The following is a 25,784-nucleotide window of genomic DNA, read 5'->3' as shown; positions in this document are numbered from 1 at the left end:
ATAGTGCTAATAATAAGTGTTAATGATTTTAGAAAATATCAGACTCTTCCTTCAGAGTCATTATCCAAGGCACAATATGCGACACAAGTCTCATCAGTTTTGTGATATCTGTGTGTGCAAAATTCCTCATGATGGTTCTTCATTTTATTATTATGTAATCAATTAACTAACATTTAGCCCTCAGCATTGCTGGGCCAGGAGTTATTTAACCCTGATTTTACAAATGAATCTCCTATGGCAATCTCTGAATATTATATAGATGCCAGGGTCCTGTGCCAGATTGAATTGGGGTATAATTTTGTTGTAGGCTTTTTACTAAAACAATTGCAAGTGATACTGATGTGCATCTAGGATTGAGAACTCCTGTGTTCAGTTTTGTGGGGACAAAGAAGGGCAAATGAAAAAGGCTAATTAGGAACAGCCTAATGAGCTAAATCTTGTTATTAATTTATATTGTAATTTAATCCTCATTACTATTCTATCAAGGATTTCATTTTTCTCCTAGTATCAAAAATTGTACTCCAAAAATGAAATAGCTTTCAAGATGAAGTCAGACCTCCTACCCAAAAGCCCATGACACTCCCCTTAGATAAAGTAGCCGGCAGCCTAGCTGCAGCAGTGAAGCAGTCAGGAACCACCATGATCCCTGTGGCCTGACACTGTCCACACCTTGAAGGTGCCTAGTGTCCGGCTGCTACCCTGGCTCCACTCAGTGACAGGTCCTAATGGCAAACAACTTGAAGATTTAAAATGTTTGCTTATTTATTTTGAGAGAGAAAGAGAATACACGATTGGGGGACGGGCAGAGAGAAAGAGGGAGAGAGAGAATCTTAAGGAGGCTCCACACTCACCATGGAGCCCACACAGGGCTCAACCTCACAACCTGAGGCAAAATCAAGAGTCAGATGCTCAACAGACTGAGCCATCCAGGTGCCCCAACAACTTGAAGATTTAAGTTCACCCAAGGCTTAAGCGGACTCTGCTTGAATATACCCCAAATTATTTCAGGAAGGCTCATTCTCTAAATGAGATTTAAAATGCATTTTCCTCCCTCAAACTTAGTATATCTAGAGGAAGGCTCAGAGAAACTTTGATTATAAAGAGTCAATAAGATACTATATGTAAAATTCCTAGCAAAGGGCTTGATGTGAGATAAGTATCCTAACAAGCACAGCCTTCCCTGTCCTATTTCTTCCTGGAACGGGACAAAACTAAAAACAAAGAACAAAACAGATGACGATGACAGCAACAACAAAAACCTAGAGCCCTGGTAAATGCTACCCCACTTGGCTAGAACACTGATACCTTACTTACTCCTGCAGGCTGGCATTCTTTTCTATATATGACCATAACCTCTATCGTAAAACTCCTACTACTGCATCACAGGCCAGGATCAGCTCCCCCATGTGATTAACAGCTACAGTTGAGACCAGTTAGCCACTCAACCGTTGTATGATGACTGAAATTTCTGGTCATTTATTTGCAAGGTTATCCTGTAGGATTAATCCTAACCACATCTTTTTCTTAATTACCCCTCCTTTTTGTCGAGTTACCACACACTTCCATTTGGGGGAATTTACGAAGCTATCAGAATAAGGGGGAAATCCCAATTTGTTTGCATTTCCTACAAAGGTCTTCAATGATCTGGAGAAAATGTCCTTTTCAGAGGACACTGGCATGGTAAAAGAAAGGGATCATTATAGCAATACTCAGTGCCAGACACAAAATTTGTGCTTCCAGGACAAGAAGATCTGTAGTAGGAAAACATTTTTGAAATTCCTTTTTCTCCTTAATTTCTTTCTATCTCTAGGCCATTCCCTTATTAAAATATCTAGAATTCTAACTGTTTATTTTTTTGGGTGCTGAGTCATAAGAGTGCTTCATGCAGGGCAAAACAGTTAAAGAAGATTAAGAAGTACAAACTTTGTGTTAGAAAATAAGTCACAGGGATGCAAAGTACAGCAATGAAATGTTGTCACTAGTATTGTAATAATTTTGTATGATGACAGATAGTAAGCACACTGATTACAGTTAGCATTTTGTAATGTATATCAATGTCCAATCACTGTTATACGTTTGAAACTAACACAACACAGACTATCAATATACTTCAATTGGAAATTAATTAATTTTTAAAATACCCAGAATTCCAGGGAAAAGATGACATAACAGGAAAGAGAAAAAGAATTGTCAAGCCTTTTAAAAACCCTAGTCTCTGAGAGAAAAGAAAGGAGTCCATGTATATGGACAAACCTATAGTAAAATATTTGGTAGGTAAAAGTGACTCTTTCCACTCCAGAGAACAGAAAAGAATTCACAGAGGAAGAAACAAAGATAAGAGAGCTGTGATGACAGAAGTTTGGAGGGCTAGGATAAGAGGTTCAGACCTGGAAGCATTGTGATGGGGCAGGCAATGGAGAGAACATCTGGAGTCCACCTCGCCCCACTCCAAGGAGCACATTCTGTAGCTAGGAGCACAGCTGTACTATGATGTAAAAGGAGGTCCTTTGGACAGAAGAAAAATTACTAAATGAAAACACAGATCTGCATGAAGGAATGAAGGACATGAGAAGTGGTACCTCATAGTTAACTATATAAAATGTTTACCTTTTTATTTAAGTATATTTAAAATATAAAAATAAGTAAATAAAATATAATTCACTATTTATAAGCAAACATGTATAGCATGAGCTCCTAACATAAGTAAAAGCAAAAAGGTCAGGAGGAAAAAAATTATTGCCTTATTTTAAGGTCCTTGCAGTTAGATTATAAATTAGATTATCATAAATCCAGAAACAACTAAAATTTTAAAAAGAGACAATTCAATAAAAGATAAAATTGGACCATAACACATATTTGATAAATCCAAAAAAGGGAGAGAAGGTAAAAAAGAAACAAAGACATATGGGACAAATAAGGAAAATAAAACTAAACATATGAATAAATCACATTCAATGTGAATAGTGTCTATACACCAATTAAAGAGGAGGGGGTGTCAATTACATTAAAACAGCAAGCCTCAACTATAGGCTGCCTACAAGAAAGACATTTCAATTATAAATAAACATACAAAAGATGGTGGAAAGCTTCACTGATTCTACTCAAAAGAAAACTGGAGTGGCTATATTAATATCAAATAGATCCCAAAACAAGGAATATTAGCAAGAACAACAACAACAAAAATGCTAAAAGAATCAACTCAAAAGGAGAATGTAGTAATCCTCAATGCTTACCAGGGCTTCAAAATACCTAAAGAAAAACTGATAAAACTTAAAGAAGAAATGGATAAATCTAAAATTATACCTGGATATTCTAATACTCTTTTCTCAATAATTTACAGAATATACAGAATATCAGTATATAATGGGGAATAGCATTGACCAAGTTGACTTAATTGACATTTTTAGAACACTCTACATATGGACAGCAGGATTCACATTCCTTACAAGGATACAAAAAAATTTACCATTACTTAGTCCTTATTATAACGAATCATAAAATAGCACTCAGTAGAATGAAATAATTCAAGTGATACAAAGAATGCACTCTGACCACAATGGAATTAAACTAGATACAACAGAAAAGGATCAGGAAAAGCTACAAGTATTCTGAAAGCAAACAACATAATTCGAAAAGTGTACAGGCCAAAGACAAAATGGATATTATAATGTATTTTGAAATGAATAAAATTTAAAATACATCATAAAACTTTGTTGAATGCCATTAAAGCCTTATTAAAGTATACATATAATAATAAATGCTTATATTAGAAAAGAAGAAAAGTCTCAAATCAATGATCTTGGCTTTCACTTTAAGAAACTAGAAAATAAGAACAAATAAAACCCAAAGTTAGTCAAAAAACTGGAATAATAAAGTTTAGAGAATAAAACTGAAAAACATAATAAAGAAAATTAATGATACCCATTAGATAAAATCAACAAAATTGTTAAACCTCTAGTCAGCCTCCTCTGGAAAAATTAAAAAAAAAAAAAAATCACGACTTACAATATCAGGAATGAGTGAATTGGCAACAACAGTTTCCAGGGGTAATAAAAGCATAATGGGATATATTATGAACATTTTTAAAAAAATTTTTTTTCAAGGTTTATTTTTGAGAGAGCGAGCGAGCACAAGCAGGGAAGGGGCAGAGAAAGAGGGAGACACAGAATCTGAAGCAGGTTCCAGGCTCTGAGCTGTCAGCACAGAGCCTGACGCGGGGCTCAAACTCACAGACTGTGAAATCATGACCTGAGCTGAAGTCCGACGCTTAACTGACTGAGTCACCCAGGTGCCACTAAATATTTTTATTTTAATAAACTTGATGACAAATGAAACAGACAAACTTATTTAAAATACTAACTAATAAAGCTCACTCACCATGAAACAGATTACAGTCATATCTCTTAAATACTGAATTTTATGTAAAAATCATACCAGAGTGAAAATTTGAGAAAGAGGGCTCCCACAGTGAATTCTACCATTTAAGGAAGAAAGACTACCAATTCTACAAAAACTGTTCCAGTAAACTGAAAAGTAGAAACTACTTCCAAATTATTCAGTCCAGGATTCCTTTACAACCAAAATAAGATAGACATTATAAGAGAATACAAGATAGAGATCAATACTGCTGATGAACACTAATGAAAAAATTGTAAACAACATTTTAAGAAAGTTGAACACAATATGACATAAACAGATCATACATCATGGCCAAGTGTGAACACAATATGACATAAACAGATCATACATCATGGCCAAGTGGGATTATTACACGAATGCAATCTTGGTTTAACATTAAATAATCAATCAACGTAATTCACCATTTTTATAATCTAAAAAGAAAAAAAAAAGTATGATCATCTAAATAGATACAGTAAATCCAACATCCATTTCTGATAAAAATATCCAGCAAACTAGAGTTAGAAGGAACTTTCTTCAACCTGATATTGAGCATCTTTAAAAAGCCTACAGCTAATACCAACTGAATAAACTACTGAATGTGTGTCTGCCAGTATGATGAAAAAGGAAAGGATGTCTGTCATAACCACTTTTGCTCAACATTTTACAAAAGGAAGTCATTGTAATGAGGCAAGCAGAATTAATAAGAGGTAAAGTTGTCTATAGTTATAGCCAACATAATTTTCCATGTTGATAATCCAACAGATTCTACAAAATAGCTTCTAACATGAGTTTAGTAACATTGCAAGACAAAAATCAATATCCAAAGTCAATTATAGTTCTACTAACTAGCATTGAAATATCAGAAAGGGAGATATTTAAATGCCATTTAAAATAGCACCAAAAATATGAAATGGCATGACAACAGATGTGAAAAACCTATAATCTGTATTGATTAGAGGGGCACGTGGGTGGCTCAGTCGGTTGAGCATCCCACTTCAGCTCAGGTCATGATCTCACGGTCTGTGAGTTCAAGCCCCACGTCCGGCTCTGTGCTGACAGCTCAGACCCTGGAGCCTGTTTCAGATTCTGTGTCTCCCTCTCTCTGTGACCCTCCCCCGTTCATGCTCTGTCTCTCTCTCTCTCTCTCTCTCTCTCTGTCAAAAATAAACATTAAAAAAATTTTTTTAAATAAAAATTAAATTAAAAAAAATATTGATTAGAGAAGTTTAGCAAGGACTAAGTAAATGGAGATATATACCATGTTCACGGATTTTAAGTGTCAGTATTGTTAATGTCATTTCTCTCCTAATCCTCAACAGATTCAATATATTTAAAGTCCAAAGCCAGCTTTTCTCATAGAAATTTACAAATTCCCAAAGTCAAATGGAAACACAAATGACCCAGAATACAGCCAAAAGTACTTTAAAATATCTGACCAAATGTGGAAAACCAGCACTACTGATATTAAGATTTGTTATAAATTTACAGTAATTAAGATGATATGGTGTTGGCTAAAAAACAAACAGGTCAACAGACCAGAATAAAGTCCCTAAAAACAGGCCCACTTGACTCTAATATATATATGTTGAGTTTTTAACATCAATCTTTATTAATTTTATAGTGAAAATGTACATAAGGGCTTCTGGATCAGAGACAAATTACCCACTCACTATCTCAGTTCTCACCCCTGCAGGGTTGTGATGAAAGTCGGATGGAGTAATCCCTTACACGAATGCCCAGACACTCTACAGGCAAGGGATAGTTTGAATAAATTTTCTCTGCTTATCAACAAAAGGAAGTGGCAGGTGATACCCCCTACCCTCCTAAAACTAAGAGAAGAAAACTTGCATGTTAGAAATGGAATGCAAAAGACTCTGGGTTCTCACTCTAAATAGGTGAAATGTAAATATACCTTTCCAAGAGCCAAATAAGCTTCAGTGTCTATAGCTTTTTACAACCTAGAAATGTCTCCAAGGTTTCAGGCCTCATTTTCTCTTCAAATGTAAACATCTACCTTCAAAGGTAAATCCTCTGGAGTTCTCTCACTATATATAGTCATAAATTCATTTCCCAAGGCTTTCCTTCAGCCCAGGATATCAAGTGTTTAGCAAAATTCATTCAGAAAGCCTCCACACTGAAAATATACAAAAATATTTTCTCTATACCCCATAATACGTACAATAAAATACTACTCAGCAATAAAAATGGATGATCTGTTCATATACACAACAGCATGCATAATCTCAAAGTAATTATACTGAGTCAAAGTCAGACACGAATAAAACAAACTTTATAATTCTAGTTACATGAAATTCTACAAAATGCAGATAGCCCATAGTGACAGAAGAAAATCATGGTCTGCTTAGGGAAAGGGAAGCTGGGCTGAGAGTAATTATTTCAAAGAAATGCAAGGTATTTTTTGGCACTGATGTAGATGTTCATCATTTGTCTATAGAGATACTTTTATGGGGTATGTGTATACATAAAAATCTTTAAAAATTTTGTACTTTATTCATGTATAGTTGAGTGTAGATCAATTACAATTCAATTAAAAAATACAAAATAAAGACAGACACACAAGTAGATGCAAACACAGAAAACAAAGTTAGATTTTTTATGAAGACAGTGAACACTAAGGTACAAAATATTGTAGGCCCCTGCTTTCTTCTGGCTTGAAGATTTTGTGAAAGATATGATCACATCTTTAATGATTATACAAGTGTATAAAATACACAGTCTGGGGCACCTGGATGGCTCAGTTTGTCAAGCATCCGACATCAGCCCAGGTCATGATCTCACAGCTCGTGAGTTCAAGCCCGCATCAGGCTCTGTGCTGACACCTCAGAGCCTGGAGCCTGCCTCAGCTTCTGTGTCCTCCTTTCTCTCTGCCCCTCCCCTGCTTGTGCTCCCTCTCTCTCTCAAAAATAAAAATAAAACATTAAGAAAAATAAAAGACACAGTCTCATGTCAGCTCTTTATAGGTGCTTTTTAAATATTGTCTACTACCTGCCATTACTTTTGCTTTCTATTAACACATTTGTCATTTACATGATTTATTACATATCCATAATTGTAACAGAGATCCTTCAGGGCAGACTGTTGCCATCTTTAAAATATCCTACTTCCGGGGCACCTGGGTAGCTCAGTCGGTTGTGTCTGACCTCAGCTCAGGTCATGATCTCATAGTTTGTGGGTTAGAGCCCACGTCGGGCTTTGTGCTGACAGCTCAGGGCCTGGAGCCTGCTTCAGATTCCGTGTCTCCCTCTCTCTCTGATCCTCCCCGCTCATGCTCTGTCTCTCTGTCTCTCTCTCTCAAAAACTAAATAAAAACATTAAAAAAAATAAATAGATAAAATAAAATATCCTACTTCACATCATGGGTCTCAGAATATGAAAAGGCAGGACTGACTATATTTAGTTTCATAAAATATTTTGAAATAGAACATGATATCCAGATTTGATATAATATTTAGGACAGATTTCCTTCTCAAAGCATCCATACTACTATGCTTTCAAGAACACTTAGAGGTAAGACAGCCATCCCTGCGATGGCATTCACCAATCCACCATTCACATGTTTTCTAACCACCTAGTTGTCTTCTCTTTCCAACCTCCTCATGCTCCTTCCTTTCACTTTTCTTTTTTCCTCTCCTGCTTTAAAACTGACCTTTGGCTGAACTTTCATTGCCCTTAACATCACTCTCAATATTAGCTGCAGGCGATATGCAGTTCAATTCCATCCGAATTTTGATTCTCTTCTCTAGTCCCCATTAACATGTTCAGCATCAAGACAAGCAAAAAAAACATGTGTCCCTCCTTCCCATATATTTTGTGAATAATAGCATTTTGGTTGATCACTTCTGTGACCTGGCTGCCAACATCTAAAGCTCTCCAAATGCCATGACTCATGCTCAGATGTTTTCGTATTTTAAATGCATTCAGCTTTCCTATAAATACAATGACCTCTTTCTTCCCCTGTTAAAATTATGCATTAAATCTCTTACTCCTTTTTCATTTTTTCAAAGATCTACATCTACCATAATCTAGTTTGTTCACATTTAGGCATCTTTCCAGGTTCCATTGTTACATTAATGCTCTGGCAATATTATAATATTTTACATTATTATTTCATTTCATAACAAAATGTAGTCCTAGCAGGCTTCACAATATTATCATTAAACTCTTCTAACATTCTCTTTCTTGTTACAGGGAAAAGCTTTTCTAGCATGATCCGTAAGTCAATTTTCTATGAGGTACAAGTAATATTATCTCATCATAACACAATTGCAAATGTTGCCATTTTGTATTTTTAAAAATGGCATATAGCCACAAAAGGGAGTGGATCTAGCTTCCAATTCTGAGGATACAACAAAATAACAAGACTGTTCCTATATGTATTAAATCCTGAAAAATATCACTGTTCTATAAAAATTGGCTTGAATTTTGATTCTTTAAATCAGAAAGAGATCAAAAGTGCAGTAACTAGCCAAAATGGTTTAACTATCTCCTTATTTTCCCACAGTAAAATGGCAAAAACATTCAAATATTATCTGCCATCCCTCCAACTCTCTACTGAGGTGAGAGTCCTGAGTGGGTCTGTTCTAGATCTCAAGCTGACAGACCATAACTCACTTGTAGTGGATGAATATAAATATACAGAGTTTTTCCAGTTTACAGTAAATCAGTCAGATTTGACCATGAACAGAAAAAACAATTCTGTTCGCCTTTTTTATGTATCTTCTGGGCAGAAATCATTAGCTCTTATTGTAATCCTGCTTTAATGTTCTTGACTCTTTTAGGACACTGAGAGCCAACATTCTTCCTATTCATTAAGAAAAGCATAACACATCTGGTAATATAATTATAAATAAAAAGTTTTCTTTTTAAAATATTTTAACAGTATCTGTCCTCCCTATCTTCTGAAAAGAGTACATGAGTTTTCTATTGTTGCATAACAAATTACCACAAACTTAGTAGCTTAAAACAATGCCCATTTATTATCTCAGTTAGTTCTACAGTCAGAGGTTTTAGTGGGTTGAACCAAGTTCTTTGTTTAGGGTCTCACAAGCTAAATATAAAGTTTTAGCCAGCAAGGATTTTTATCTAGAGGCTCTGAGGAAGAAATCACTTCCAACTCATTCAGACTATTGACAGATTTCAGTTTCTTCTAAGTATAGGACTGTTTCCTCCCTGGTGATCAACTAGGGGCAACTAACTTCTAGAGAGTACCAAAATTCCCTTTCCATACATCAGAGAAAACCTGCTTCTTTAAAGGATGCATGTGATTACAGAATGCATAATCTTATATACTAAAACCCTAAAGGCTCCACCAAAATCTGTTAGAACTAATAAATTCAGTAAAGTTGCAGAAAACAAAATCAACATCAAAAATTAACCGTGGAGGGGAGGGTGGGTGATGGGTATTGAGGAGGGCACCTTTTGGGATGAGCACTGGGTGTTGTATGGAAACCAATTTGACAATAAATTTCATTTATTAAAAATAAATAAATAAATAAATAAATAAATAAATAAATAAATAAAAAGTGAAAAAAAATTAACCGTGGATCTATACACTAATAATGAACTAACCAAAAAAATTAATTTTAAAAGTCCCATGTACTTCAGCATGAAAAAGAATAAAATATTTAGGGATAAATTTAACCAAGGAGGTGAAAGATTTCTACACTGAAAACTATAAAACATGGAAGAAAGAAATCAAAGAAGATATGCTAATGTTCACAGATCTGAAGAATTAATGTTAAAATTAATACACAAAGCAACCCATATCAATGCAATCTGTATCAAAATCCAATGGCATTTTCCACAGAAATTCAAAAACAAACAAAACAGAAAAACAAACAAAACCCTAAAAATGTATATGGAATCACAAAAGACCTTGAACATCCAAAGAAATCTTTCTCTATATATCTGTTTCTCTCTCTCCATCTCTACTTGTTTTATCCCATCTCTATTTTTATCATATTCATATACATCATATACATGAAGATATTTTACAGAATGACAGGACTAAAAAAAAACAATCTTTAAGTTAGTTTTCTGTTGATAAACACCACAATGAAAATAAGAAAGCAATAAATGCTGATGTATGAACCTAAGGGAGAAATGTCCCAACCAACAGAGATATACAATATAAAATGACAGCAACCTGGCAGCCCTTTAAACTTTACACACATTCTCATGTACATTATTTCATTTGACTCCTATCACAATCTAAGAGGTTACTATTATTATTTTCCATTTAACAATTAAATTGTGGCTCAATTTAAAAATTACTAAATGAATTATGATATATAAATATTTTAGCATCTTGCTATAACCGTAATGATAAATTCCAACCATTGGTAAAAGAAAAAATAGTAAAATAATATTTTTGATACTGGTATTAAATTGTAATAATATCATTAAAGCATTCTAAATTTGTGATTTTCAAGAGGCAGTAATATGGTGGCTTCTTCCTACTGATGTGTTTCAATCCATTTTTGGCATCATTATTTGAAAGTACACTATATAAAATGTGAACGCAAATTCACATGGAGAAAATAAATTATAATGGGGGGGGGGACAACATAAAGGGGGTCAATGATCAAAACAGTTTAAGAATCACATCACTAGAGGTGATTCAAATAAAATAGAGAAAAGTCAAAGCTATAACTTTAGAAGTTTTATTCATACTAATAAGATGCTTTATTTGTTAAAAGAATGAATTTACTCAATTCTGGGAAATAAAGCCATAATGACTTTTATAAGATCATTACTTTCTTGAGAAATTTAGAGAATCAACTGAAAATTTACTAGATCTAATAAAAGACCACAGAAAACTACCCAAAAATAAATAAGGAAAAATAGGTACATAAGTCATAGGTAAAGTCAAATTTACCTGCCCACTCCAAACAACTAAGAAATGGATAAAATATATTAAGTGATGATTTTCAAGACATTTGACATCAAGCAATGGCCAGTGATCTGTGAAAGATGAAAAAGTAATAAGGAATACACACAATTGTTCTTCCTTTCATATTTGACATCTTTCCCCAGAGTGGAATCTGGTCTTCCTAAACTGTTTGTAAGAGAGTTTCTTCTGTTGCTTGGCTTTACCTTTTTTTTCTTGCATTCGGATACATAAATCTAATAATCATTTCCCAAACATCTCACAGATTTTAATGCTTTAAGTTCCTCTTCTAGAAGAGGAAGAATTAGCACATAAAATTAGAGTACTGAACATTTATTTACAGATTTTTTCCCTCAAATGTCAATGGGACACACAGGCATCTAACAATTCACTAACATTAATGATAGTATATTAATAGATTGGTTTAGTATTAGCCATAGATTTCCACATTATTTTGTTGTGATTAGAATTGAGCCCATTATCCATCCCTCCACTACTATAAAACCCCACTGCAGAAGACCCTTTGAATGAAATCTGCCTTATTGTTTAAAAGGTGTCTTTAAATATACATATGTATCATATTAAAATATATACGTAACATGTAATTTAAATACAATTTATATAAATGAATATTGTTCCTCAAAGTATAATTTATATTTTGTATAAATTATATTTATACAAATTTATACAAATTTATATAAAGTATAAATTATACTATAATTTATAAATTGCTTTCATTTGGAATTCAGTTGAGCAAATTTTGGTTAACTAATAACTATATTAAGAATCATTCAAAAACTATAAAACTAAATGTATTTTTTATTTCTTAAATGGGTATGATTTCATGACTAAAAATTTTAAAAGATATCATTATATCTTCAAATGAAAAAACTCAAATGATGTAAAAATTCCTATGATTCCTCTAATGACATTTTAATCATATAAAAATGCTTTTTTTCTCCAGGCACCTGGGTAGCTCAGTCAATGGCCAACTCAAGATTTCAATTCAGGTCATGATCTTGCGGTTCATGGGATGGAGCCCCATGTTGGGCTCCATGATGACAGTACAGAGCTTACTTGGGATTCTCTCTCTCTCTCACTCACTTTCTCTCTGCCCCTCCCCTGCTCATGCTCTCTCTCTCTCAAAATGAATAAAATAAACTTTAAAAACATTTTAGAGGCACCTGGGTGGCTCAGTTAGTTAAGCGGCTGACTCTTGGTTTCAGCACAGGTCATGATATCACAGTTTATGGGATTAAGCCCCACGTTGGGCTCTGCACCGACAGCATGGAGCCTGCTTGGGATTTTCTCTCTCTGCTCTTTCTCCACACACATGCACTCTCTCTCTCTCTCTCTCAAAATAAATTAACAAACAAAAAAAATAAGAGAAAAAATATTTTTAAAATGCCTTTTTTTCCATAATAAAGATAAATAAATGTTAAAGGATGAATAGCAAACTTTTTTTTTTGCTAAAAAAATTTTGCACTCTTAATTATCCTTAAATATAACTAAATTCTCCTCCTTTTATAAAGATTTTTTTTTCCCACATCAGGAATTAAAATAAGAAAAAATATAAGAACACTTAAATAAATTAGATTCTTCCCATGTTTGAAGTTTGAATAATACATCATAATTTTTGATATTTAGTAAATCAACTTGAGTTATATTGAAATGTATATTCACTGAACTGAAATGTACCCACTTTCTATTAAAAAAAAATGTGTTTGCTAAACAAATTAATCAAGAATCTCCTTTCTCCAACTGTCAAGTGATCGCCAAAGATGTTTTTAGCTCAAAAACTGTTAAGTTCAGTCCTTTTAAGAAAATTAAATTGTTTGCACTTAAAAATGCTTAGTATTTAAACTAAAGTGGATGCAGTTATTTATGAATGTATTTTATCTGTTCATTAAAATAAATACAGTAAGATTTATACCTAGAAACATATTTACAACTGACGTTACTGGGTTTAAAAGCAATAAAAATTCATTTGTTTAAAAAGTTCCCTAATTCATAGTTTTTATTCCATTAAAAACAAAATGCAAAAAGCTTTATACTTAACATACTTTGCCTACAGTAACACAAAAACAGATTAAGTATTATATATTTTGTAGATCATCCCCATGAAAAGTATAGGTTTTTGGGGTTTTTTTTGGTTTTGTTTTTTGTTTTTGGATATGACAAGATGCAGAGTTCTCAGTTGGCTTCTCCTTTAAAAAAAAATTTCCCCTAAATTTGGGTCTTGACATAGCTACACTATTTCTGTCTAGAATGATGATTATAGCCAGAGGGAATAAAGTTTTAAAATATTATTTTGAAAAAAGACTGCCAGATTTTGACATTACAAAATTTAGAAAAAAATAACTGATTTTAAAGGCAGAAGAGAGATGGTGATAATGAGATTATATAATTGTGCTTATTTCTCTATATCAAAATATTTCCCAAAAAAGGCTTACTGCTTAAGTAATTTTTCTGATATTATTTGTTAACTCTGAATAATTTTTTTCATATCAACTTATGGTATATTCAATATGACATTATTGGGAAAATAATGTACCTATCCATTACATACAGTTCTTCTGTACTTTCATTTGTTTGAATTCCTATAAAATACATCTTTAATCAATGCTTAGTCAGAGATCTTTAATCAATGTTTCATAGGCTCTAGAATCACAATAGTATGCTTTTAATGTATTTACTTACTATCTTTAGTGTTATTCATAATTACACTCGTTGGTTAAACCTACTCAAAAAAATAAAAACCCTATATAGAAGTAAGCTCATTAAACTCCCAGCACCATGCTCTTTCTTCCCACAAGCTCTGGTGTTTCTCATCATTTTGACCTTGATGGAGTTGGAGTCCTCACGAATATATAGCTTTCCTATAGATATTAAATCTCCTCCACAATTCACAGGCACACTGTTCCCACTAGTGGTTAAAGTATTTCTGCCACTGCAAAGGTCAGACAGCATCATCTAGAATGAACACATACACTTAAGATCATATCTCTGGGAGGCTCTGAGATTGAACCTGCTTAAACACTAAAAAGAAAAAGAAAAAAAGCTCTGTGCATAATTATTAGTTACAGTAGGTGCTGAATGAATGATTTAACAAAAATATTGATAAGGGAATTAACTAATTCATGTTTAAGGCTGACATCATTCAGGATGCTAAATCACCTTATATGCAAGGAAAATATCTGTTGCTACTCAATCATGAGGTCCATTCCAAAGTAGGAATACAACTGTCTCTAAATGCTTATTTCAAATTTACTCTTTTAAAGCATAATGCATTTTGACATTCCCCTGCTCCAAAACTTAACAATTCTCCATTTTATATTAAAGTAAAAATTCCTTAGTATGCACAAAAGGTTAAAAATCATTTGAAGTTATGCAAAAGGTGCAAATTATACATCAAGAGAAAAAGGCTGGAAATGTGAGGCATTCAAGATATTCGACCATCTGGTCCCAACATACCTTCCTAGGTATGTTCATTACTTCCCACCTTGTGTTCTAGTCCAAGTCAACTACTCTCCCTTAAAGTCTTCTATGCCAATGCTTTGAGCATCCTCTTTCTTACCTTACTTACTAGGTCTTATCTGCTCAGCTGCAAAAAGGAAGAACAACGTCCTTTTCAATAGATTACTTTAAAAATATTAAATGGGATAATATATGTAAAACACTGAGGAGAGTGTGAGGGACTTAGTAGATCTTCATAAAGGATAAGATGCTAGCTCTTAAAATTATTATTGTTATCATGGTTTTGTTACTGTTATAAGAATTCATAAAGCTTTCCCAACTCCTATGCAGTTACAGTCTCTCCTTTCTTTCCTCCCTTTGCAAATTTGGATAATAGTCCAACAATTTTAATCCTTCTAAGTATATGCCATACTCCCCTTTGTAGAACATAAGTGCTTTGTAAAAAGGAGCCATGTATAGTTATACTTTGCTTTCTTAATTCCCCATAACCTCTACCACAGTAGGCATCCTAAGGGCTCATAAATAATTATCCAAGCACCTCTTTCCTATTTAAAAAAAATGTTCATCTTCTCCTCAGAAAATAAGCAAGCAAGAAGAGAGTAGAGTGAAATACTTAAAGTGTTGAGAGAAAAAAATTACCAACCTAGAATTCTGTACTCTGTGAAGTTATTCTTCAAAAAGAAAAAAACAACAACAACAACAACATAGGCTCTCAAACAGAAGTTAAGGGAATTTGTTGCCAATATACCTATTTGGTTGAAGAAGTTCTTTAGAGAGAAGGGAAATGATATAGGTCAAAACTCAGACTTACATTTAAAAAAAGAGAAAGTATGAAAGAAAGAAAAAGTGAAGGCAGAATAAAAACTTGTATTTCTTGGGGCACCTAGGTGGCTCAGTTGGTTAAGTGTCTGACTTCAGCCAAGTCATGATCTCATAGTTCATGGGTTCAAGCCCTGTGTCAGGCTCTGTGATGACAGCTCAGAGCCTGGACCCTGCTTTGAATTCTGTGTCTCCCTCTCTCTCTGCCCCTCCCCTGCTCACACTCTGTTTCTCGCTCAAAAAAAATGAATAAATATTAAAAAAATTTAAAAAAATGTTTTTATTATTTTTTATTGATCTAATATAACAGTTAATTTAAAATAATAATACCAATATTATATTCTATTATTTATGCTATTTATATACACATATAAATGCTTATGTATGCTTATGTATATGTGAAATGGATGACAGCAATAATACAAGGAATAGCAGGAAGGAACTAGAATTATTTTATTATAAAATACACTACACATTAAGTTTTATAGTGTTATTTGAAAGTAGGCATAAATTAACTACCATGTATGTATGTGTGTGTGTGTGTGTGTGTGTGTGTATACATGGTAAGTTTTAGGGCAACCACTAAAAAGGTAAAAGAAAAAAAAAAGAAAGAAGTATGTATAACCAATATGCTGAGACAGAAGAGAAAATACAATCATATAAAATGCTTAATTAAGACCACAAAAGGCAGAAAAAGAGCAAAACACAAAAAAATAGGAACAAAGAATAAGGGCAACATATAGAAAATAGTCATGAATATGCTAGATATTAACCCAACTGTATCAATAGTCACTTTAAATGTCAATGGTCTAAATGTACTGCTTAAAAGACAGAGATTATCAAAGTGGATTAAAAAAAAGCCTAATCCCTACTTTAGATTGTCTACAAGAAACCCAATTTATATTTAAATTAAAAGTAAATCCATGGCAAAAAATACACCACATTTACACTAATCAAAACAAAGCACAAGCAGCTACAATAACCTCAGTATGTTATCAAGAGTAAAAAAAAAAAAAAAAAAAGAGAAATATATAATAATAAAGGGGAAAATTCTCCAAGAGGACATAACAATCTTTAGTGTATTTATGCCTAACAACAGGTCATCAAATTATGTGAGGGAAAAACTAAAAGAACTACAAAGATAAATAGATGAATCCCATATCATAGTCCAAGACTTCAAAGCCCCTCTATCAGAAATGGATAGATCCAATAGGCAGAAACTCACCAAGGACATAGTTGAACTTAACACTATCAATCAAGTAGATATAACTGACAAATACCAACTATGTCATCCAACAGAAGCAGAATATATATTGTTCTCAAGCTCAGACAGAATGTTCACCAAGACAGACTTCAATCTCAGCCATAAAAAGAAAAAAAACTTAGCAAATTTAAAATAATGGTAAGTATACGGTGATTACTCTCCAACCAAGTAAATTAAATTAGAAATCAATTAACATAAAGAAACTGTTAAAATTCCAAAATACATACAGATTAAACAACACACTTCATAAAAGAATACTAAAATAATACAAGAGTCTATGAACAACTTTATGCCCACAAATTTGACAAACTAGATGTAATGGACCAATTCATTTTAAGACACAATTTGTCAAAACTCATATAAGAAATATAAAAACTGAATAGGCATTTGTCTATTAAAAGAAATTGAATCAATAAATAACAATCTTCAAAACAAAAGGTACCAGGCTGAGATAGGTTTATTGGTGACTTCTACCAAATATTTAAGGAAGAAACTATATCAATTCCTTAAAATCTCTTTCAGAAAATAAAAGCAGATGGAATACTTCCTAACTCATTTCATAAGGCCAACATTACCCTAATACCAAAATCAGACAAAGTGATTACAAGAAGAAAATTATAGACCAACAAATCTCATGAAAATATATATAAAAATCCTCAACAAAGAATTAGCTAATCAAATTCAACCATACATAAAAAGAATTATACTCCATGACCAAGTGATATATTTACCACAGGTATATAAGCCTGGCTCAACATCTGAAAATTAATGTAACCCATCACATCAATAAGCTAAAAAAAAAAAATCACACGATCATACAAATAGATGCAATAAAAACATTTGACAAAATCCAACACTCATTCCTAAGCAAACTAGGCATAAAGGGGGACTTCCTCAACTTTCTAAAGAACATCTACAAAAACCTACAATACGTTCATACTTAATGGTGAGAAACTCAAAGATTTCTTACTAAAATCAGGTACAAGGCAAGGATGGCCCTCTCACCACTCTTTTTCAACAATATTCTAGAACAAAATTCCAGCTAATTCAATAAGACAAGAAAATAAAAGGTATACATGTGGGAAGGAGGAAGTAAAACGGTCTTTATTCAGGGATAACATAATCATCTATGCAGAATATCCCAAAGAATTGGGGGGGGGGGGAGGAGAAACTAACAAAAAATTACAGCAATGTTGGCAGTATACAAAGCTCATATACAAAAGTGAATTGCTTTACTATATACCAGCAATGAACAAAACAAATTTGAAATTAAAAACAAAACACAATTTGCATTAGCTCACAAATAAATGGAATACTTAGGTATAAATCTAACAAAATACATATAAGAGCTGTATGAAAAAATGACAAACTTTAATGAAAAAAATTAAATAAATGGAGACATATTCCATGTTCATCAAGAGAAGACAATATTGTCAAGGTGCTGGCTTTCCCAACATGATCTATAGATTCAATGCAATCCCAATGAATCAAAAGCCCAGCAAGTTATTTTATGAATATTTACAGCCTGACTCTAACGTTTATATGGAAAAGCAAACAAAACAGAATAGCCATCACAACATTGAGAAAGAACAAAATTGGAAGACTGACAAAACCTACCTTCAAAAGTTATTATAAAACTACAATAATCAAGGCAGTGAAAAAATAACAAATAAATAGAACATAATAGAGAACTTGGAAATAAACTCACATAAATAGTCAACTGCTCCTTGAGAAAGAACCATAGGCAAAACAGTAAAACAAAGATATTACAACAACTGGTGCTGGGACAACTGGACATGCACAAGCAAAAATGAATCTGGACCCAGAGCCTAAATCCATTATAAAAATTGACTCAAAATAGATCACAGACCAGAACAGAAACCACAAAATTAGAAAATTCCTAGAGTATAAACAGGAGAAAACCTAGATAACCTAAGGTTTGGTGATAATTTGCACATACAACACTAAAGGTATGACACATAAAAGAAATAATGGCTAAGCTAGACTTAATAAAAAGTTAGAAGTTCAGTTCTGTGGAAAAAAAACAACGCCAAGAGAATGAGAAGAGAAGCCACCAACTGGGAGAAAATATCTGCAAGATGTATCTGATATAGGACTGTTATTCAAACTATACAAAGAACTCTTAAAACTCAAACATAAGAAAGCTAAGAGCCCAATATTACTTTTTTGTTTCAAGTTTTTATTTAAATTCTAGTTAGTTAACATATAATGTAATATTGGTTTCAAAAGCACAGTTTAGTTGATTCATCAATTGCAGGTAACATCCAGTGCTCCTCACAAGTGCTCTCCTTAATTCCCATCACCCATTTAGCCCCACTTCCACCCACCTCCCCTCCAACAACTCTCAGTTTGGAGTTATCTAGACAGATAGATAGATAGATAGACAGACAGACAGACAGACAGACAGATGCATGCCACATCTTTACCCATTCATCAGTTGATGAGCATTTGGTTCTTTCCATAATTTGACTACTGTTGATAATGCTGCTATAAATATTGGGGTGCATATGCTCCTTCAAATCAGTATTTGTGTATCCTCTGGGTAAATAATCTAGTAGTGCAATTGCTGATAGTTCTATTTTTAACTTTTTGAGGAACTTCCATACTGCCTTTCAGAGAGGCTGCACCAGATTGCATTCCCACCAACAGTGAAAGAGGGTTCTCCTTTCTCCACATCCTTGCCAACCTGAGTTGTTTCCTGAGTTAACTTCAGCCATCTGACAGGTATGAGGTGATACCTCATTATAGCTTTGATTTGCATTTCCCTGTGATGAGTGATGTTGAGCATCGTTTCATGTGTCTGTTAGCCATCTGTTTGTCTTCAGCCCATTTTTAATTGGATTATTTAGGTTTTTTGGTGTTGAGTTATATAGGCTCTTTATATATTTTGGATCCTAACTCTTTATTATCAGATATGTCATTGCAAATATCTTCTCTCATTCAGTAGGTTGTATTTTAGTTTTATTGATTGTTTTTTGCTCTGCCAAAGCTTTTTATCTTGATAAAGCCCCAACAGTTCATTTTTGCTTTTGTTTCCCTTGCCTCCAGAGATGTGTCTAGAAAGATGGCACTATTGCCAATGACAAAGAGGTTGCTGCCTGTATTATCCTCTAGGGTTTTGATGGTTTCTTGTCTCACATTTAAGAGCCCAATTTTAAAAATGGATCAAAGGCCTAACAGACACCTTACTAAAAAAAAAAAGATATATTGATTGCAAAGCATATGAAAAGATCTCCACATCATTTGTCATCAAATAAATGTAAACTAAAAACAACAAGATACCACTACATACCTACTCACACGGCCAATATCCAGGAAGGATACTGACAACACCAAATGCTAGCAGCAAAGATATGGAGAACGGGAACTCTCATTCTCTGCAGGTGAGAATGTAAAATGGTACAGTCACTTTGGAAGACAGTTTGGTATTTTTACAAAACTAAATATACTCCTACCATATAATCCATAAATTATGCTCTTTGATATTTACCTAATGGGGTTAAAATCTTATGTCTAGGGGCACCTCGGTGGCTCAGTCAGCTGAGTGTCCAACTTAAGCCCAGGTTAGCATCTCATGGCCCATGCGTTCAAGCCCCACATCAGGCTCCCTGCTGTCAGCATAGAGCCCGCTTGAAATCCTCTGTCCTTCTTTCTCTCTGCCACCTTCCACTCACACTTCGTCTCTCAAAAAATGAACATTAAAAAAAAAAAACTATGTCTACACAAAGACCTGCACACAGATATTTACAGATTTATTTATATCTGGCAGACTTAGAAGCAACCAAGATGTCCTTGAACAGTGAACTGATAAACTGTGGTACATCCAGACAATGAACTATTATTCAGTGCTAAAAAGAAATGAGCCATGAAGCCATGAAAAGACAAGGAGGTACCTTAAATGCATATTACTAAGTGAAAAAAAGCCAGTCTGGATGGCTACGTACTGCATGATTACAGCTATATGAGATTCTGGAAAAGGTAAAAATATGGCAGTCAAAAGATTAGTGGTTGCAAGAGTTGCAGGGTAAGGGGAAAGAAAAATCAGGGCACAGGGGATTTTTTTATGGCAGCAAAAATACTCTATATGATATTATAATGAAGGATGAACAATGTCATTATACGTTTGTCCAAACTCATATAATATATAACACCAAAAGGGATATAAACTATATCACTATAAACTATATATAAACTAATATAAACTATGAATGATAATTATTTGTCATTGTAGGTTCATCTACTATAATCAACATACCAGTCTAGTGGGAGATGCTGATAATCAGGGAAGCTATTCCTGTAAGACAGCAGGGGTACATAGGAAATCCCCTTTGGTTTTGCTGTGAACCTTAAACTGCTCTAATTTTTTAAAATAATATATACACAATCGACCAATTAGGAAGAAAATGGTCAGAGCACAGTGATCTCAATAAGAATGGGTTTTTCAATTCCTAGAAGTATTCTCTCCTGGAGAACTTTCATTAGGGACAATTAGTAAATTCCATATCAAAATAAAGGCCCATTCTATTTCTCCTTCTTTGAATATTTGAACCAACAAATATTAACTTATCCTGACAAGCTTTCCATTAAAAAAAAAAAAAAGGAAAGGAAAGGGGTGAGAACATAAATAATACTATTCCATTAGCTTACTACAAGAACTTCGTCTTTCTAATGATAGAATACTACATATTTACATCCGCAAAAGCTCTTTCTCAAGTGAAAAATGACTCAGGTGTCTGGGTTGTTTAAATGCGTTAACTGTTTAACTTGGGAAGAAAATATGATTTCACTGGACAATATTTAGCATGGCAAAAAATGGATTAGTCACCCTGAACCTTCTCAAATAAGAATGGAAGGAGCTGCATCCCACTTGTCAGAACCTTAATTACCACGATTGTTTCAGTGACTTTAAAATATTTGTCCACACTTTTATGTTTTCTTTCCTGTAGTTTACAACACCTAGCAATTAAAAAAAGGGTAACTGTGGCCAAGAGAAAAATTTCAGCAAAATAATCCTAATGCTCTTTTCCTTCTAGTTCTCCAAACTGTTCTTATGGGATTGATGATAATTTACTTGGTTCCATGCCCAAAACTGTTTAAGTTTCTTCACAGATGAAGACAAGAAATGTCTCTTAAGATATAAAAAAAAAAAGTCCTATAGAAAGGGTACTAGTATAATATCCTGGTTTTGGAATCATTTTCTCTCCTAGAGCTGACTAATCTCTAATTAGCAAGTTATATTATTTCCATAATGAAGCATTGAAGAAACAGACTGATGAGTCAACCTAATAATGAGGAAAGTATCTGCAAATGTAAACTTCAGTTGATCGATTTAATTGCCAGACACCATGATCTATTCTAAGGCACACTGTTTTATCCCATGTTTTGTAAGGAGAGGATTTTTCCATTTCCTATCCTCAGAATATTTAGAGAAAATAAGACTGACAATGATAGAGGTCTGTAAAATCTGAAAGATTCCAAACATAGTCAAGGCAGACCATCGAAATCTTAGAAGGGAGTAATGAGAAAATTCTATTAAAGGTAGGAAAAACAATCCCTATTACCATACCCAGACCTCCAGAGGGCACTGATAGCTGTAGTTAACCAGCAGGATTGCTGGAAGATTAAGACCAAATCTTCAGCAGAAACATAAATACAAAAACAACTCATTTTACAGTATAATAAATTGGAGAAGGCAATTATTTTATAAAAAAGTAATACTTTAAGAGAAAAATATAAAACTGGCCTTTAAATGTGTATTGTGAAAGAAAAAAATTACATTCCCATGGAATCTTGTAGATTTCAGAATTTTTCTCTGGATATTTTTCCTTTCTCTCTCGTTTGATTTCCCAAGCTACCTTTCATAGGATTTCACAGTTGCCTCACTGTCATCTCTGGCTCCATTTTCTCTATCCTCCACAACATTTTCTCCATTATTGATAGAAGGATCTATTAAATACTCAAATCATGTTGTTGTACCCTCACTACTTGGTGTAACATCTATTTGTGATTCTACCTGAACCCACACAGTTGTAACTCCTCTGCACAGCAGTGGTGGCCCTCTGTGCCCTAGTCCTGCCTCATCTCTCACTGCTGCCTCTTACTATGTATCTTACCTTGCTCAGAAACACTAAACATACCTGTGGTTTCCTAAGTTCTTACCTTTGCATGTTATGGTCCCTCTCCCAAGAACATCAATTTCAAGACTCGCTCATACAATAGTATCTATGGACTTCTATTTTCACCTCTTTAAGGCACCCATTTGAATTAAGACTACCATTAAAATACAAATCTTAGTATAATCTAGGAGAGATTGGCATGTTGAGTTAAAGTATCTAGATTCTAATAGGTTTCAGGAAGAATATGTGACAGTAGCATCCACTTAACCTCTCTGGGTCTTTGTTTACTCACATATAGAGTTATGGGAGTAGACTACACAATATTATAAAGTTCCATTCTACTTCTGAGAATTATATTCTATAATGTGGGCAAATAGTACATTATATCATTACTGCAGGTAATACTGATTTGTTAAGTGAATAGGGAATTTCTAAGCAAATAACATACATTGTGTATGTTGACAAGTCAAGAGAAAAAGAAATAGACCAAAAGCTTTACAGAAAAAAAAAATTCTTGATTAGCTCATATGGCTAGAACATTGTTATGAGTCACAGCTCCTGATGAAATCACCCTGTGAATCAGTTAACCTCTTTACTGCTCCAGGGTCATAAGCAGCACAACTGATCAGAATAAGATCATAGATATACCCAAATTTATTCACCTAGTTTATCCTGAGAAAATCTGCTTCTGGAATAATGACAATTTTATGGTGGAATCACAGCATCATCATTTTACATGAAGATGAGCAAATCAGATCATTTCTATACTCTTCAAACCGACATTTTTGACCAATCATAATCTCCCCAGCCTTCCACTTTCAATCTTTCTGACCACTGTTCAATACATTATCTAAGGGTCAATATCTTTATCATTCATTCATACTGTTAGCATTAATTCAGCAAATATTTGAAAGTAAATAGACCTAATTTTGTTTTATATCTTACATAGTAATATACATAATATTATATAATAATTACCTGTTCTGTGCCTACCCCTTCATAAAAATAGATAAGAAATGTCCCCTCCCTTCATGAAATGTGTGTACCATTTTTCTTCAAGCAATGGAGTCCCCCATAATATTTTCCACTGGTCTACGTACATTATACCATCGAAGACTTTAATTCAAATTTCAGTATTCTATCCAGTGCCATCAGCCTTAAAAACAAAGTTAAAAAACTGTTTTTTTAAAAAAGAATCAGGTCTTAAGGATGATAGACGTCTCATTAATATTGCCTGTGTTAAATGAACTCCCCTTAAAAGGCCTCTAAAATATTTTTTTTGTCATAATAATTCTGGGATGGCTTAGTAATGCGTACTAATTTTCACATTCCTAAGCAGTACTGTCATAAAATGGAAAATGGAAAATGTTCATGATTGCTGCCCTCCTTTCCCTTTCTAAATTTGCAGCATGTAAGGTGACAATGAGCCAGTAATAAAATATTAAATAAGGAATGCTCACAGCAAAAATAAAAGAAATTCTAAACAATTGAGAAGGGATCTAAAATTACACAAACAATTTTGATTGAATAAGTATTTCACTTTGTTTTATTTGAAAGATGTGTGCCAGCATTTGAACACATGAGAGCTACCGCAACAAAGGGCTAATGAATAAACAGGTGAATGAAATAATGAACACCTGTGAGGATAAAGGCGATGACAACTGCAACGGAGATTGGGCTGAATATACAAACATCTGTCTAGGTGCTATTCATCTAGAAAACAAGGTCACATTTTCCTTCTGGGAGTTTAGTTAGAGAAATGTAGAAGGAAATCTGGAGATAGAAGCTTATCTTATACCCTTATCCTTATCCCCTCTCAGCTAATATCCTTATACCCTCTCAGCTAAGGAAGAGGGGAAGGAAGTCAAGCAGAGAAAGTGCTTCTCATAGCTGACCATCAAACCCATCCAGAGACAGCAGATGCCACGTAGTGTGACTTGTAGAGTGCTTGTTCTCACGAAGTGGAAACCACCCTCCATCAAACTATTTCCTGCAATGGCCTGAAATCCCTCCACTAGAAATTTAGTGCTTTAAATTGAGAATCTCCACCACATACATACATACATACATATATATACACATATATATGTATATATATATGTATATATACACGTACGTATATATGTGTACATATATATGTATGTATGTATTTTTTTTTAATTTGGTGTGCTACAGAGGAGTGTCAAGTCTTTGTTAGGGGACCTAATTATCAGTTCCCTAAAGTATACAAAATGCTTTTTGTGACTGACTTATTTCACTTAGGATAATGTCCTCCAGGATCATTCACATTGTTGCAAATAGTCTCAAGCAGTGACTCAAAGTACCATGCTTTTTCTCTGCATTCAAGAAACCTAGTGCTGTCTGAGACATGCTGGCTATTTAAATAGTTACTTAACTAAGGAAAATTTACAGCCCTGCCTTAGAACTGCTAAGTCCAAGAATTCTTTCCTAAAGTTTACTTCTCAATTTTGTATAGTCTGTATTAACCACTGGCATCTACAGAAATGAGGAAGAGAAAATATCACCTGGATGTCTTCTTTCCAAGTATTCCCTCTGAGAGAAAAACTGAAGTAGGAGGAGTCCTTGTTACTAAATCTGTTTTGAAGTCCATTTCCATTTAGGATAATCTATTTTACCACACATCAATATTCTTTTTAAGGAATACATCTGAAACCTCTCTTCCCAAAATTATACCTTAAGTCTCTAGAGATTGCCAGGGCAACCTAATTCTTTTTTCAGTATAATCCTATAAAGGACTAGGATGTGTTATGCATCA

The sequence above is a fragment of the Panthera leo genome, chromosome A2, assembly GCF_018350215.1.
Source record: "Panthera leo isolate Ple1 chromosome A2, P.leo_Ple1_pat1.1, whole genome shotgun sequence".
NCBI classification, from domain to species: Eukaryota; Metazoa; Chordata; class Mammalia; order Carnivora; family Felidae; genus Panthera; species Panthera leo.
The sequence above is the reverse complement of the archived record's forward strand: the minus strand, read 5'-3'. Positions refer to the sequence as shown.